Source organism: Botryllus schlosseri, chromosome 7 (genome assembly GCF_051294905.1).
Source record: "Botryllus schlosseri isolate E-star chromosome 7, Bs_hap1, whole genome shotgun sequence".
Lineage (NCBI taxonomy): Eukaryota > Metazoa > Chordata > Ascidiacea > Stolidobranchia > Styelidae > Botryllus > Botryllus schlosseri.
In genome coordinates, this window is record NC_137242.1 from 13,073,834 (window position 1) to 13,092,729 (window position 18,896).

Below are 18,896 nucleotides of genomic sequence, written 5' to 3' on the forward strand. Positions count from 1 at the left end.
AAATCGACCTATACCGGCAAAGGTCGACTCAACGCATATGACGGTAACCGAGCTCAGATATAGATAAGATTGTTACATCACACCTTAGGGGCAACCAGGCAAGGTTGCCCCACTTGCTCGCCAATTTTATGAATTGGAGAGAGTAAATCACCGTTTCTTTATTGCGCGCGGCTTTGAGAGAACAGACAGTGAAAGTATAGAAATTAAACATGGAACGGCAACGACCGAATTTGCAGCTTCGTTCCGCTTCGCTGAGGCTGGAGTGGAGAATTGTTTTGCGTAAGCGACTGTAGGATTTCCGGCAATCCGAAAGCTATCTTCCCGAGCGCAGAAATTATTGCATCTGGTCTTGATCGAAAGCTACTGTTGCACCGATTTCGAAAATAAAAATTAAAATAATGATCAGGCACTGATCCACCTACAATCCGTCGTCCAAGTCTAAAATATCGGCATTGTTCGAACAATCGGATAGTCGCGACGGGTGATTGTTATGATCATTGTGTTGCGGTTACCCGATTGTTCTGAACAATGCCGATATTTCAGACTTGGAGGACAGATTCTAGGTGGTTCAGTGTCTGATCAATATTCTAATTTATATTTTCGGAATCGGTGCAACAGTAGCTTTCGATCAAGACCAGATTCAATAATTTCTGCGCTCGGGAAGATAGCTTTCGGATTGCCGGAAATCCTACAGTCGCTTACGCAAAACAATTCTCTGCTCCAGCCTCAGCGAAGCGGAACGAAGCTGCAAAATCGGTCGTTGCCGTTCCATGTTTAATTTCTATAGTGAAAGCTTGTTATGAGCGCTACCGGGGTAAGCCCCGGCTAGGCATTCACAAAGAGAAAACACGGAAGAGAATTCGATTTTTGCAGAGACTTCGCTATGTATGTGCAATTGGGCATTTACAAGCGAAAGCCCAAGAATAATGCGGGTTCCGTTGTGATTTCGGTATATATTGACTGCTGTGCGTCTATAAATGGTATATAAGTGTTATTGAACAGAATTTAAGGAGGGGCAATGCCCCAGTTGCCCTATAGGACGAGCTGCCACTGGATAGCCCTATCCCTAGTTCAGGATCAGGATCAGTATCGGTTTATTATTATTTTCATCATTTTAAAGCACCACAAAACTGCGACACAATGAAACGATAAGAAGATGTCGAAACGACTTACAGTAGTCTTTGAAATCAGTCACCTACCTTGGCCTAGGCCAGAGGTCTCAAACACGCGGCCCGCGAGACCGTTTTGTGCGGCCCGCGACGGCGTTTGGGATTTCGTAGTATTCCACAATATTTATCTACCAGTTTTGTTTAATTTGAGAACCTAAAATTCGCTCTAAAACTACTCCAGAAGCCTGAAACTACTCATAAAACTTCATTATTACATCATTTTCAAAAGTTACCACGCAGTGGAAGATAAACTATTACGTGACATTGGTAAAACATGACCTGTTGATGATTCGTGACTGAAAATTGTGATTTGGACTTGGGCGCGATGTTCTGTAGAATTACTCGTACATGCACTCGTCGCGTCAAACGTTACAACCAGAAAAGGACGATTCCACATTTATACTGCTATGGCACAGTATTCATTATCTTCAAGTTGTTATTGATCTGTTCCAATATTCGAAGGCATATTTAACGCTGATTGTATTTGACTTTGGTAATGACATGATAAATATAGCCTGGTTATCAGGAGTAGGCCTAGGCCAGAGACCCGGATTAGGCTGTACAGCTCCAATGCTCTGATATCAGACCAATCTTTTAAAATTCTTAATTTCTACCTATAACTGTTGCATGTCAAATGTCCGCAAGCTGCAAAATTATAACGCGACAGCTTTTACGATGTCCTGATGCATTTTTACTCTCGCATGGTGTCTGCAATCAAATATTTTGACAAACTATGCGAAGTACAGCAACAATATTATTGAAATACTTAAAATGTGATTTTTTTTCGTGCCGAGCGTGAATTCGCAATAGTGAATTACATTTTCACGAAGCGTGTGGAATTTCACTCTGCAAGGTTCCGTCAAATAAGGCCTACTTGGAAATACATTGAATTCACCCCATTATTGGTGCTGCGGCCCGCGGAGCTCTCCAATAGTAGGAAATTGGCCCGCGAGCACATTTGAGTTTGAGACCTCTGGCCTAGGCGCAGTAGAGACGAGGCATGCACACTGAATGAAAAGTAAAGCAGAGAATATAAAAGGCAAACGACAAAATGAGGTGGCATTTGGCGGATGGCGAGATCGCTATGTTAGGTCGTGGTCCGGTAATCCTCAAGGCTGGCTCGTATTCATTTAGAACAGTGGTTCCCAACCGGTGGGAAATTCCCCACTGGGGGCGAATTCAATGGTTTCTGGTGGAGAATAGACGCATTTGTTGAACAATATATAAGGATAGTCTACATTACCGTTACCAGTTAAATGCTTTGGAATGTATGTATCGAAAATTTATAAATTGAAAGTGTCCTCGGAGGACGCCTATACGTCCACTTTATTGGGAATTTGTCCTCTCTTTCCCTGAAAAGAATTGAACTGCCACAAAAAATGCGACTCCGGCGCGGCGAACGTCAGAGTTTCGTAAAAATCTGATGACTTTTTTCTTAGTCAACACAATACTATCGGGCGAAGAAATTTCAAAATCAGCAGTTTTATTGGAGCTTTCAGAATTTATAAAAAAAATAGGTCCTCTTTTTAGGATCTCAAAATATGGTAACCCTATTTTAAAGGATAGATAGGAGTTTTGGGTAGTGGGGAATGAAAACTCTGAATCAGACATGGGGTAATCGCGATTAGTAATCGTAATCGATTACGACGATTACAGCATTTTCAAGTAATCGTAATCGCAATCGATTTCATTCGAAAAAATTCCGAAGTAATCGTAATCGTAATCGACTACTTCCTATATCTAATCGATTTCTTTGTGAAATGGCGATTACTTTTTATTTGTACAAGGACTATGACATAACCATAACCTCAACATTCGTGAACAAGGAAAATATATTATACCAGGTTAGTGATAGCACAAACGTCTGCTTTACAAACGCCACTGCTCATTATTACGTCAGAGGTATTAGCTTCGCTCATGATTGCGTAATCCAATCATAGTAAATAGATATTCGACGTAGAGTAGACGGTACATTGTAGCATGGTATATGCGTGCGTGCGATATATCAGGTTATCAATACACCAGACGCCACTACCTCGCTGCAGGATAATAATCACCATTCTGCGTAGTTGCAACTGGTAGCTTATGTATTGATGTTTATAGTTAATAGTTATGCTTAGTTAAACGCAGTTTGTCTTTTGGTGTTTGGCGAGCAGCAGGCCTATATAGTACGTACTTATGTACATTGTACGGGTACACCTGGCAAATATTAGAAATTTTAACATTACGATTTCCTCACAATGCTGATATATATCATAACAGAAGCATTCTTTGCAGTTTATCGTAACGGCAGCTTGCAGTATCTGTATTAAGTAGAAAGCAGAATTTTATGTTCACTTTATCTTATTCTCATATGACTCTATACTTGAAACGGGCGGCAATCGTTATTTTGCAAGTCTTTACCTGCCGCCATAGCCATCCGCTTCTATGCCATGTTAGCGTGGCTTACTGCTAGAATGAGGACCAAAACAGCAATTCTTCCTGCACTCCAAAGTGGCCCCAATTTGGTGGTCAAATTTCAAGTTGAAGACTGAATTAACGTCGATAATATAAGTAATTGCCTTGTATTACTATTCATTTTTAATCCTATCTAAGACCCGGATAGTCCTAGGAGCTGGGGGCTGGGGGCTGGAGCTGGGGGCACGTAATTCATAATGATATCATCTGGTATGTTGTTGTAATTACTTTGTATGTTGTTAATTCATGACCGCAGGTCTGCTATATATAACATCGAAAGATATTGCAGCCAGCCAAACGTAGATGACGAGAAGAAAAACTTTCGTGAGACGCACGCACAAATAATTGCCATGTAGGCCTATTTATTCCTCTGTGGGTGGCCCGGGTGGCATTTGTATTGTGGATAGGATAGGATTATTAGTCACGCACACCCAGCGCGGCTATTGACATTGGACACATGCTCAAAGTTTTGGCCAAGGTCTTTCTTTAGTAATACACTTCTTGGAGTCGCATGTTGGCCGAAGCTGCATTTGTCTTTTGGTATGTCGTGGCTCGGTAATGACTGGGACCGAAATGCTTATTCCTGTAAATTATGCGTAATTTTTCATGAGGGTGAGAGGCATGCATTTCAAAATCAATCTATCAGAGACATTTAAATCGCGAAGCCCGAAAAAAAGTTTCCAGTTAACTAAATCTACTTTATAATTTATGTTGGTTTTACCAGATAATTTTGAGTCCCCTTTAAGCGCGCTCACCACCTTATTGGGGAGTTTGGGGTGCGGCAGTTACGAACTGGGCAAGAATGCAAATCTTTGGAAGCGATAAATCGTCCCCTGCAAAGTTGGGCAATGGGTACATTATGACGTAACAAGCAAATGGCGCATCATCTATTGAGAAAGTTGTTATCTCATTAGGCCTTTTCAACGCAATCCTAATATTGTCTTCAATGTATCTTCGAAGATTAGTTCTAAGAAGCAAAGTAAATGTAATCGTGAGTAATCGTGATTACTTTTCAAATGTAATCGTAATCGTAATCGACTACTTCCTGATTTTGCTGTAATGGTAATCGTAATCGTAATCACGTGAATCAGAAGTAATCGTAATCGCAATCGATTACATTCTTGAAGTAATCACCCCATGTCTGCTCTGAATATATCTGAAGTGGGGAATGAAGACAAAAAGGTTGGGAACCACTGATTTAGAAGAAATTGAGTGATCAGCGTGCTATTGGCGGATGTGATCACGATCCTGTTCCGGAGAAGGAACTGGATTTCATCGATAACGTAGCCAGACCGGATTTGAGTTTGTTTTGAGAGTTGGGTTTAGTAGGATTTTTTCAGTGAATATGAAAAATTACTACGATCTTTGCATGATTTTTGGACTCTTGAGTTTGACATTCACCAGCCCAATTTTCTAGGACTCTGATAAATAGCCTGCGATGCAATGAAAAGATCGGAAGGTGCGGAAACGACTTAGAGTAGGCTACCGTCTTTGAAATCAGACACCCACCGGGGCCTATAGGCGATGTAAATAAAAGGTATGCACACTGGATGAAAAGAAATTATGGATAGCATAAAACGACTAGTGATGAAATGAATGACTCATGTGTCGATAGGCAAGGTTGATATGTTCAGGTTGATATGTTCAGATCGAGGCTTGCTAATCGAGGGCTGACTGGTAGCCTATTCATTCAGTAGAAATTGCTTGTATTTCGACTTGAATGTTGACACTGGACATGGACATTGGACATGCTCGACGACAGTCGGATAGTCGACGAGATTTATAGTGTAAATACATTCTTCCCACTGTGGGAGATGTGAAACCTCGATTAGTGGTAGGCTATCACGACATCCGTAACATTGCACAAAGCTACGGGCGTAATAGAAACGACATTTCTGCGAAGCCACAATCAACCTGCAGCATTGCCACGAACTGGAATGAAAATATAGACTAAACTATCTCCAATGTGATGCGTAACTGGCATAATTTCTTTGCTGTCGCAAGGAACTTTTGCATCATCAACTGTTGCTTCATAATGGGCGCTACGCAAAGTCCCACACTTGATTTCTGGACCCTGGCGTTTTGAATTACAGCATGGGTGTCAATCTCAACTTGCGCCGCGGACCGGATTCAAACCTTCAGGTCGCTCGCGGGCAGCTGAAATCAAATGAGTCCAAAATTTTACCTCAAAATCCATGTTAGAATACTTTTATATCAAGCCTTTATACACAATTGTATAATACATTATATTACGGATCATACACTATATAGCAAGGGTTCTCAACCCGCGGCCCGCAGACGGGTATTTTGCGGCCCGCGAAGTCTTTCATTATGAACGCAATTACTGCTGGCACTGTATTGTTACATAATAAATGTATTTATAATTGTAATGACTACTCATTTTTTGTTGGTTTATAGTTCTTGATATATGCTCGAGTTGATTGTTATTGATTTGAATCGGTATTCGGCTGGACTCTTGTTCCAAGAGAATCGCGCTGTAATAGTAAACTTTTAAAGAGTGTTTCACTCACCACGAATGGTTTGAACAGAAACAAGAACAAGGAACGGGAAATTAAACAGCGAAAACTGGGTTTGTAATGTAACTCTGCGTGGAAAAATGAATATGCTTTCTCAGATATAAATGGAAAACTGATGTGCCATATTTGTCGAAGACAGTTGTCGTAATGAAGCGTAGAAGTTTAAAATGATACCACGATAGTTCCTTATGTATAGTTATACATATCGCCTGATCTTAGAAAACGTTACCAGCTAGGTGTCAAGCTGGAAATCCATTTTTAGAGGCGTTGGTAAAATTGCCGACGATGTTACAGACGCATCGTTCAAAATTGTTTGGTGTATCATCGCTAAACTTAAGAAATACGCTGGAGAAGGTGTTATTTCAATAAAACTTTATAACATAATGTGCGATATTCGCTTTTTCCGAATCTTGTATTTCTATTTAGGTTACCTACTGTGAATGATCCCACTCAGTTTTTCATCTGTTTCTGATCAGACATGGGGTAATCGCGATTAGTAATCGTAATCGATTACGACGATTACAGCATTTTCAAGTAATCGTAATCGCAATCGATTTCATTCGAAAAAATTCCGAAGTAATCGTAGTCGTAATCGACTACTTCCTATATCTAATCGATTTCTTTGTGAAATGGCGATTACTTTTTATTTGTACAAGGACTATGACATAACCATAACCTCAACATTCGTGAACAAGGAAAATATATTATACCAGGTTAGTGATAGCACAAACGTCTGCTTTACAAACGCCACTGCTCATTATTACGTCAGAGGTATTAGCTTCGCTCATGATTGCGTAATCCAATCATAGTAAATAGATATTCGACGTAGAGTAGACGGTACATTGTAGCATGGTATATGCGTGCGTGCGATATATCAGGTTATCAATACACCAGACGCCACTACCTCGCTGCAGGATAATAATCACCATTCTGCGTAGTTGCAACTGGTAGCTTATGTATTGATGTTTATAGTTAATAGTTATGCTTAGTTAAACGCAGTTTGTCTTTTGGTGTTTGGCGAGCAGCAGGCCTATATAGTACGTACTTATGTACATTGTACGGGTACACCTGGCAAATATTAGAAATTTTAACATTACGATTTCCTCACAATGCTGATATATATCATAACAGAAGCATTCTTTGCAGTTTATCGTAACGGCAGCTTGCAGTATCTGTATTAAGTAGAAAGCAGAATTTTATGTTCACTTTATCTTATTCTCATATGACTCTATACTTGAAACGGGCGGCAATCGTTATTTTGCAAGTCTTTACCTGCCGCCATAGCCATCCGCTTCTATGCCATGTTAGCGTGGCTTACTGCTAGAATGAGGACCAAAACAGCAATTCTTCCTGCACTCCAAAGTGGCCCCAATTTGGTGGTCAAATTTCAAGTTGAAGACTGAATTAACGTCGATAATATAAGTAATTGCCTTGTATTACTATTCATTTTTAATCCTATCTAAGACCCGGATAGTCCTAGGAGCTGGGGGCTGGGGGCTGGAGCTGGGGGCACGTAATTCATAATGATATCATCTGGTATGTTGTTGTAATTACTTTGTATGTTGTTAATTCATGACCGCAGGTCTGCTATATATAACATCGAAAGATATTGCAGCCAGCCAAACGTAGATGACGAGAAGAAAAACTTTCGTGAGACGCACGCACAAATAATTGCCATGTAGGCCTATTTATTCCTCTGTGGGTGGCCCGGGTGGCATTTGTATTGTGGATAGGATAGGATTATTAGTCACGCACACCCAGCGCGGCTATTGACATTGGACACATGCTCAAAGTTTTGGCCAAGGTCTTTCTTTAGTAATACACTTCTTGGAGTCGCATGTTGGCCGAAGCTGCATTTGTCTTTTGGTATGTCGTGGCTCGGTAATGACTGGGACCGAAATGCTTATTCCTGTAAATTATGCGTAATTTTTCATGAGGGTGAGAGGCATGCATTTCAAAATCAATCTATCAGAGACATTTAAATCGCGAAGCCCGAAAAAAAGTTTCCAGTTAACTAAATCTACTTTATAATTTATGTTGGTTTTACCAGATAATTTTGAGTCCCCTTTAAGCGCGCTCACCACCTTATTGGGGAGTTTGGGGTGCGGCAGTTACGAACTGGGCAAGAATGCAAATCTTTGGAAGCGATAAATCGTCCCCTGCAAAGTTGGGCAATGGGTACATTATGACGTAACAAGCAAATGGCGCATCATCTATTGAGAAAGTTGTTATCTCATTAGGCCTTTTCAACGCAATCCTAATATTGTCTTCAATGTATCTTCGAAGATTAGTTCTAAGAAGCAAAGTAAATGTAATCGTGAGTAATCGTGATTACTTTTCAAATGTAATCGTAATCGTAATCGACTACTTCCTGATTTTGCTGTAATGGTAATCGTAATCGTAATCACGTGAATCAGAAGTAATCGTAATCGCAATCGATTACATTCTTGAAGTAATCACCCCATGTCTGCTCTGAATATATCTGAAGTGGGGAATGAAGACAAAAAGGTTGGGAACCACTGATTTAGAAGAAATTGAGTGATCAGCGTGCTATTGGCGGATGTGATCACGATCCTGTTCCGGAGAAGGAACTGGATTTCATCGATAACGTAGCCAGACCGGATTTGAGTTTGTTTTGAGAGTTGGGTTTAGTAGGATTTTTTCAGTGAATATGAAAAATTACTACGATCTTTGCATGATTTTTGGACTCTTGAGTTTGACATTCACCAGCCCAATTTTCTAGGACTCTGATAAATAGCCTGCGATGCAATGAAAAGATCGGAAGGTGCGGAAACGACTTAGAGTAGGCTACCGTCTTTGAAATCAGACACCCACCGGGGCCTATAGGCGATGTAAATAAAAGGTATGCACACTGGATGAAAAGAAATTATGGATAGCATAAAACGACTAGTGATGAAATGAATGACTCATGTGTCGATAGGCAAGGTTGATATGTTCAGGTTGATATGTTCAGATCGAGGCTTGCTAATCGAGGGCTGACTGGTAGCCTATTCATTCAGTAGAAATTGCTTGTATTTCGACTTGAATGTTGACACTGGACATGGACATTGGACATGCTCGACGACAGTCGGATAGTCGACGAGATTTATAGTGTAAATACATTCTTCCCACTGTGGGAGATGTGAAACCTCGATTAGTGGTAGGCTATCACGACATCCGTAACATTGCACAAAGCTACGGGCGTAATAGAAACGACATTTCTGCGAAGCCACAATCAACCTGCAGCATTGCCACGAACTGGAATGAAAATATAGACTAAACTATCACGTGAATCAGAAGTAATCGTAATCGCAATCGATTACATTCTTGAAGTAATCACCCCATGTCTGTTTCTGATACATTGCGAATATGTTATATTTTTTGCTTTGCGAACGTGTTATATCATGTTATAAGTTTCATATTACAATCATCCTTTCTGGCTGTAGCTGACTTGATGATCTCCCGATCCGTTCGCTACAGCCTGGTTCTGAATTATATATATTTCGCTTTGTATTTATCTATCTGTGTCAATGTTCATGGACAGAATAAATTCTCTCTCTCTCTCTCTCTCTCTCTCTCTCTCTCTCTCTCCCCCTCTCTCTCTCTCTCTCCCTCTCCCTCTCCCTCTCTCTCTCCATCTCTCTCTCTTTCTCTCTCTCTCTCTCTCTCTCTCTCTCTCTCTCTCTCTCTCTCTCTCTCTCTCTCTCTCTCTCTCTCTCTCTCTCTCTCTCTCTCTCTCTCTCTCTCTCTCTTAGCAGCGAGGACACCTGACAAATTTCGAAATTACAGTTATCTGATTGAGCCGCGACCAGGAGAGTAACAGGAACAGCATTCAGCAATGTCAGTCGATCTTTTATCGCATGTTCTGAAACACGTTGCCGCCCATAGACTCATTTTAGCCACCTAGCATTTGACAAATCCACCGACTCCACAGACATTTCATAGCTCATTATCTGGGTGCATGTTATCAGAGTGATCATATTTGCTGAGGAAATGCTGGCATGGCAAACTTGGGGAGGGGACTAGCGTAAATAATCAACTTTACAAAGCTGACTTCTGCAACTAAAGGTACAGGACTCCAGCCATGGAAGGAAAGGAGAAGGGTTGATTGTTTTTCTCAGAAATGACCCCGAAAAGTGATAATGGCCTCTGTCACGAGAAAGTGACCGTAATTTTAAACTTTCTTGCTCACGCCTTGAAACATACAGTTTAATGGTGAATAATACCGAATTGGCAACGAATGCATTGTACGCTCCATTACTTGCGCCGCTGGAAGAAACATATTCTCACAAAAAACAGCAACCGCAAATTTACGAACGTTGTCCAAATGTCCATTAATGCCTTATAATGCATAAAAATGTTCTAAATGTCCGCATACGAGTGATACGACTGGTAAATAGGCTACAGTAGTCTAGATTAAATAGTAGCCCATAAATACATGGTAATAATATTCGGCGACCCTCGGTGTTTTTTGGTATTAAAATGCGGCCCGTTATACAATGGAGGTTGAGGACCCCTGCTATATAGCGTGAAGAGTGTGTATTTCCCCACCCGTGTACGACCCCTGGTATACGGGTCTTAATTATACACCCATGGCACACGAAACCAGAACCTATAAATCAGACTTATACCACGGTATAAATCGAATACAACGTTTTAATCCAAATTATGCATGCACGTTAGCTATAATTGCACATAGGCACGTAGGGTTCATGAACGCGATATACTTCTCGAGTTAGGTTCTGTTATCGTGTACCACCCTTTTCAGCCCTTAGTAGTAAATTACGATTACGATTACAATGAAAAAGTTATCACGATTACTCGCGATTACATTTGTTATGCTTCTTAGAACATATCTTTGAAGACATGTTGGGAGGCAATAAAACGATTGCGATAAAAATGCCTCATGGGAGGACAATGTGACGTCATTTGATTGTCATGTCACACCTACCATTGCCCAACTTTATAGCTGGTGATTTCTCGTACCTAATGATTTGCATTCTAGACAAAAGCGTACCTGCCGCAAACCAAACCTCCAATTGGGTGTGGGTGAGCTCGAAGGGGCTCCAAATTATTCGTAAATAAGAATAATAATAGAGTAATTTTGAGTACTTAATTAACTGGAAAATTTTCTTCGCGCTTCGCGATTTCATCTTGCTAGATATCTTAATTTTAATTTGCACACCCCTCCTCTTCATGGAAAAATTGGCCTAATTTACAGAAATAAACATTTCGGTGGTAGCCATTACCGCACCACGACACACCAATATGTAGTTTGTGCGAACATTCGACTCAACAAAGGGTGCTACCAATGAAAGACACAACGGAAATTGATTCGCCACGTGAAGAAATGGCAATTCGTGTATGCGTCTCACGAAAGAAATTTTAGCTGGGGCTGCTACGTTTGGGCGACGCCAATATTTTTTGACTATATAACAAACGGCAAGTCACCAATTTAACAACATCCAAAAGTAATAATAACAACGGGTCCGACCAAAGATATTATATTATGACGCAATTTGAACGTTGCTGCTTGGGGGAACGTAGGCCTATGTGCGTACACCGGCCACATATTTGGAATTTTGTACTCTTCCAATGAAACGTTACGATCTCCACAACGAAGCATTAACGTCTGCTGAAATCAATCATAACCAAGTTGTTCTTTGCCGTTACGAGTAAAAACAGCCCCAGCTCAAAGGTCTAGTCCTCGCCAATATATAGTAATTTACGTTGGAACTGGGTTTGACTAAGCATGTGGCATAAGCATAACCAAAGACCAATACAAACGTCACTATTTGAAACTAGGCAGTAGGGATGGTGTGAACGTGAGGTTCACGTTCGCGTTCTGTGTGTGAACCTCAGAAATTTAGAGGTTCACGTTCACAAACGAACCTTGGTAGGTTCTGCACTGTGAACCTTTTCCATATATTACAATTTTTCACGTCATTATAACATCTTTGGTTAAAATTCTTTGCATTTCAACTTCCCACCACTCCATCTATATGGCGCTGGCAGCATCACAAAATCAACACCAAACGGGCATGCACCTTGCAAATTTCGAAAAGGTGACTTGCTTTCTTACAAAAGTGTGCTCGAAATATCCAGCTTTCCGCTTGTGAATATTTAGTGACTCTCTGCTGTGAGCTTAACCCGCAATCACACGACACCAAGAGCGAAATTCACTACATGCAGGAAGTCAGCAAATGCTGCTTATTTCACCAATCAATGAGATTGATATCATTGTCTGATGCAAAAACCTAGCAGGCGTACTGGATCAATCTTGATTTGATATGTTTATTGTATCATAGAAACGAAATCCGTGCGATTGGGGTGTTGGCTAATGCTGTATAACTTGTTAATGGGGTAAGATCGGTTGCATTATGGCATCCTCTGTTGGGGTGCTGCCAGTAAAACTGCACTCAAGCCACTGCAGAAACTACAGCATAAAGTGCTCCGAATCATAGCTAGGGCCCCAAAGGGGCCTGGCTGCCCATCCAATAAGTCGCTGCTAAAGAGATTCGGTGTCCTAAAACATAGAAGATATGCGGAAACTAGAAATCGCCAAGTTTATGTATCAGTTTCACTGCGGTCGTTGCGCCGACTATTTCAATGACTTCTTTACCTCTGAATCAAAAGCGCACAAGTACAACACACGCGCGTCCACGTCGTCCAAATATCATGTGATCGACCGAAAAGATCATCGCTCCATCAAATATGCCGGACCTGATGTGTGGAACAGTATCCCGCCGGCCATCCGACAGTCGACGAGCATGTCCCCATTCAAGTCGAAATACAAGCAATTACTACTAAATAAATACAGTCCATCCTCAAGATTACCGGACCACGACTGACCTATCGATCTCGCTTCCCATGACATGCCGCCCTATTTCTTGTCGCATTCTTCTTCTATACTATCTTCTTTACTTTCATTCAGTGTGCATGCCTCCTCTTTACATCGCCTAGGCCAAGGTGGGTGTCAGATTCCATAGACTACTCCTTGTCGCTTCGACATCTTCCTGTCTTTTCATTGTATCGCATTTTTGTGGTGTATTGAACTGATAAAATTGCTAATAAACCAATGATGATGATGATGAAGTATAGAAACTCGTTTTACAATATCAACGTAGCAATACTAAGACGCCGCATACATGGGCCCAGCCCTAGACCTTTGAGACGGACTTTCAGCATTCCCGTGGCCACTTACTGGCCACGGATAATTTCGTGGCCGGCCACAGATATTCCGTGGCCGGCCATGAAAAGTGCTATTTTATGGCCGGCCATGGTGATTTTCATGGCCGGCCATGAAATTTCGGTATGGCCGGCCATGAAATTTCCATGGCCGGCCATGTCAAACTCATTCTCATGGCCGGCCATGGCTGAATTTCATGGCCGGCCATACTGATATTCCATGGCCGGCTGCAATATATCAAGTTAGTATTGATTGATAAGTACTGTACGTGACCCAATCGTGGTCAAATGTACGATCAACTATGTTCTGTTATGGGCGTACTGTAAATAGAGCTAGGCGAGGGCGAGAGTTTAGCTCAGTTTATAAGCATTTTCACCCGAAGTACCAGAGGAATAGCGATACAATGAAACGATAGGAAGAAGTCGAAACGATCTGGCATAGTCTCTATATCAATTAGAAGCACACAAAATGATGTAAAGAATGCATTAAAAAGGGAGATATCCGCCAAATGAAACAGGAAATAATGACATAGAAAGCTAGAAGCAATGAAGACATATCAAACTGGTAACTGGTAAGTGTTGATTTGGATGCTTTTTTGTAGAAATATCCCAAAATATTCGGCTGAGACTCGTCACAGCTAATCGTAAGCAACTGTATAGAATTGGAAAAAAAACAATGTGTACCAAATATATGTCAGAAAATCTGTATAAGTTCTCCAAAAGCTGTGAAATTCACATGACATTGTGTGGCCGGCCACAGAACAGCTCGGAGTTCGCTGTGGCCGGTGCTTCCCCCGATCTGATATTGATTTTCTGCCATAAGATGTGCGCATTGTGCAGTTGCAATCGTATGTATGGTTGGTTATATTTTGTAAATATGCAAATGATCGTGATAATGTCCTTCATTTTTCAACCATGTTTATCGTTTATGATAAGTCTGCGATGAGAAGTTATACGTATATATTGGATCAGATGTAGTTCAAGGATGTAGGAGCAGTTTAAAATCTTTCGTGAATTGCCCTGGTGAATTTATGAATAATACAATACTGCACTGCAAAATTGTGTTACTTCACTGCAGATTTGTTTGATTTGCGCTCAAGTAGACTCGACTATATACCACCTTGAATACATAATAATCTATATGTTTCATCGAGATACGTGAACGGTCAATATGCGGGCATTTAACCTGTTTCTCGTTTTCAGTACTAAATACCGTAATCACAGTACCCGAACGAAACAATTAGGGAATCAAAGAACAACGAATATGTGGAAGATAACTCTTTTAAGTTCCAGGAAATCTGTGAAATCTACATCACATTCTGTGGCCGGCCACAGAACAGCTCGCGGCTCGCTGTGGCCGGTGCTTCCCCCGATCTGATATCTCTTTTACAACGGTATGGGACATGTAGTTGCAAACAACTACATAGTTTGTTATCGTTCGTATAGCTGAATAGCTGTGTACTGCGTAATGCCGGGCTGATACAATCCTTCTTTTCTGTACCAGGTCTACGATAAGTCTGCGATATGAGGTTATATGCATGTCTATATCGGATCATCATCATCCTGCTGTATATACCATGTTCGCCACTATAACGTTGAGCGAATGTTTGTAGTTGTATAATTGTATAATTGACTCCAGAAGGCTGCGTTTATAATTCGCTGCGTGTTTCTTCTTTTGACGGACCGGCGTAACCGCGCCGTACGGCCTTGTCGGCTGACGTACCACGAAGCCTGTCTATTGCACACGTATTCGATGGATCACACTGACGAATATATTTTGTTTCTGTCTCCACGACTTGTAACTTTATTGAATTACGTACGACAAAGTAACGGACTTCCGAATCAGCCAAGTATCATGAATGAATGACCGTCTCTCATAGCCACGAGAGAGTACATGCGCAATTGTTATCTACGTTCACACGACAAAATATACGACTCACAAAGGTCTTATCGGGTTTTCACTTCAGGGAATTCAGTAAGTCCACAACACTCCCTATTGAATATTATTAAAATGGCGTTATACCAATATACTCCGTTAAAGCCACCATCAACCTCGACGGACCTGGCGTTAAAATTGTTGGAAGATGCGGGGGGTAATCTAAAGTGCCCTGTGAATTGCGCTGACGAATTCATGGGTAGTACATTACTGTGCCGACACCTGGACTTAATTCATTGCAGATTTGCTGTATATGTAAGAGAGGACAAGGATTGTGATGCAGGTACGTAGCACTGGTTAATATTGGCAGGGTTCAAGCACATCTTTTGTTGTTTCCAGAAATTTGCTTTCGATCTTTTTGTCCGATACCATTGAGTTTCATTTTATTTTCAAATTCCAAGTTGAATATTGAAATCCAAATTATTGTTGGACTTAATGTTGATGGATAAGCAGGGTAATTTGAATATTTCCCTCTTTGAATTCTTCTATTTAGGTGCTGCCCTTCCATGTCGTATGAGTCGTGTACGAATGAAAGGGGTAAAAGTAATTGCCGAAAGTTTATCTAGATATATTCATTTCAGACAGGTAGCAGTGAGATGTACTTGGATTGCCAGTACTCCACGTTGTGGTGGTGTGATGGTAGATACCGTGGAACCCGTCACAAGAAATTGGAACGTAATTAACAATTTTGATAGAAACAATTTTTCTTCTCCGTATTAATCGATACAGAATATTTCCAAATTCATCAATCGTTGACTTGCTCCTTCATCACAGCGTTGCATGTCGTCAATCATTGGATTTTACTGGTTGGACTTACTTATGATAACAATACTAGAACGGTACTTGCATCTACCTCGACTTCAAGTAACTGATGAATTGGATACAAAGATGGATATGCCGATAATAGCTCGGTTTATATAGATTCATCGGTCACACCAAGGAAAAGGGAAATATGATAAATGCCCTACAAGGAAGTGACTAGGGGGCTTACGGCTTATTGGTGTGTTCATAATTAAATCAAATGTATTTTTGGCAGGCGACTAACCGAAATTCAAAAACACTCTACTTATACGACCCCGTGGGCAATGGGGAACACTACCGAAGACGCTTGGAACGTAATTGGAAGTAAGTAACTGAGATATTAATTATTGTTGAGACTCTGCATATCTCTATACTCCCTGGGGATTCTGGAAGTACCATACAAATAGTTCTGCCACTGGGTGGGAAATCGTATCCAGGACTCATAGTCAACAGAATGACTCTTATGACTGCGGGGTCTTGGTATTGAAGGTAACTCAAAATTTCAAAAGACTTCATCTGTAATCGCAATTGCTGTTTCAGTTTGCCGAGCACTTTCTGAATGGTGACGAGGAATTCGACTTTTCTGCGAGCACTGAGGGTTGCCTTCAATATCGTCAGGCATTCGGGAACATGCTTTTAGATTTTACTGGTAAATTTGGGTATTATTTGGTTGGAAATTTTGCTTATTCATAGTTTCTTTTACCACAGAAAAGGACGTATTGCAGAGGAGACGCGTCGGGTAACGCCTCGAAATACATTCTACTGGTTTTCTTGATTCGTTAATCTGTGTATCAGACTAATAAAAGCAATTCGTTTGTATAATAATTGATTCCTTGTGTACAATACGTCAGTGCGGTGATAATCCGAAAGAGTTCATCTAAACGCCGTTTTAGCGATGGGGCGGCGTGGCTGGCAGTTCCCAATTATGATTTTATTTACTCTCCTTTATATGAAGCTGGAATAGGAACGAACTTTCCGATGTAGAGCAGGATGATTTCAAGACAAGTGGACAAGTAGGTTTAAGGAACTTCTGTTTGGGTAGTAGCACTAGTAGAGTTTACATCGCTCCTCGCCGTAAATTTGTGATAGTCAGAGAGGATAAAATACATTTGTACAACGCATGTATAGGAAAGGGGTAAATATGCGCCGAGCCGATGAAATTTTAGGCCCTTCCCGACGACATTAAGTAGTAGGTTTAGTGATATAATTTGATAACTGACGATATTCGTGTAATTATACTTCACAAACCAAACCGACGCAGTGCAAATAGAGATGAACTGCTTCAGATAGTCACAGTGGTTGAAAGACGACAGTTTCAATCAATCTAGACGAGCAAAGATCATCAAAGAGCTTCTTAGAAGTACAGAACTTCAATATGATATTCAAAAATCATAAACTGGCCACGAACCTGTGGCCTGCCACGATGAATCATTATGGCCGGCCATGAAATTCGCTGTGGCCGGCCACGAAATACCGCTTTTTCATGGCCGGCCACGAAAATTTCGTGGCCGGCCACAGAAAAATCTGTGGCCAGTAAGTGGCCACGGGAAAGCTGAGACCCCTACTGAGACCTTTAAGGCGTAAGTTTATATTGCCTTGCAAGCCCTCGTCGAAATTGTTGGTAAAGCGACGGAAGATGATAATTTTATGGGATTTTTATAGCATTTGATTGCCCCAGTTGATACATTTGACGACGTTTAAAACGTCAATATCAACTTCAGCATTGTGGCATGAGGTGGCCCGAGTCGTTGCTAGGCATCGCATAATATAAGTCATCACTTCACTGAAATGTAGGTTGGAATTAGAAATATGAGGTCTCGTGACGTCATGAGGTTCGCGTTCGCGTTCACACAGAACCTTTAAAAATAGTTCGTGTTCACACGAACCTGAACCTTTCAGAGGTTCACACCATCCCTACTAGGCAGACTTGTGATTGTGATGTGATTATCATGTCGTGGTGTCTGGAGTGCATTAATAACCCGCTGATATACGCCATGTCGGAGTTCCAGTACATCGGATGTGCCGGTCCGATACGTCGAATATCTATTTACTATGTGCTAATGAGCAGTGGTGTTTGAAAATCCGACGTTCACGAATGTTCAGTTACTGTCCTAGTCCTTTTACGAAGAAAAAGTAATCGTTTTTCACAAAGAAATCGATTAGGTATGTGAAATAGTCGATTACGATTACTTCTGACTTTTTTTTCGAATGTAATCGATTGCGATTACGACCACTTGAAACTGCTGTAATCGTCGTTATCGATTACGATTACTAATCACGATTACCCCATGTCTGACGCGTTGTGAGGAATACAATGCATTTAACTGTCGACGCGAAGGTTGGAATTTGCTTCTTTATTATAAAATCGCCAAATTCGGGTTTCTCTCGAGGCCTCGGACTATTTAAGTAAGAAGTGATGCAGCAGTACGACCACAGATATTTGAATTATATTTCTCCAACTATTATATTTTCAATGTAACCAGCATATATAGCGGTTTCGCATTGGCGTCTTCCCTTATTTCCAGTGTTTCAATGCAACTCTGAACTCTGTATAGTGTATTTGTATTTGTACATGCACTTATTTTTGTCTTCTCGGAACTGGGTGTAAATTTTAGCAACTTGTTCCTAATGATGACTAGAGTGAAACCACAGCACCGCTGTCGCATGGTCATAAATTTATAATGTGGCCTTTATGAATATAATCTACATTTGCCATCGTAGCGTATTGTTGAGTGAGTGACACATTTTCCACGTACGGCATAAAGAAATGAAACTACCATGTAGAGGTCGCCTAGAGTGGGTGCGACG

General features: G+C 41.0%; 1 long non-coding RNA gene across 4 annotated transcripts; it reads left to right on the forward strand.

Annotated features, from left to right (window-relative positions):
* The first annotated feature begins 13,336 nt into the window (after nucleotides 1-13,336).
* Nucleotides 13,337-16,917, forward strand: LOC145442327 (uncharacterized). Of its 4 annotated transcripts, none has more exons than XR_013916025.1 (4): nucleotides 13,337-15,570; nucleotides 15,869-16,577; nucleotides 16,629-16,737; nucleotides 16,797-16,917. It is a non-coding gene; the product is annotated as an uncharacterized LOC145442327 (long non-coding RNA). The 4 variants fall into 4 exon arrangements; XR_013916026.1 differs by having other exon boundaries at nucleotides 13,340-16,093; nucleotides 16,324-16,577; XR_013916027.1 differs by having other exon boundaries at nucleotides 13,349-16,412.
* The last annotated feature ends 1,979 nt before the right edge of the window (nucleotides 16,918-18,896 follow it).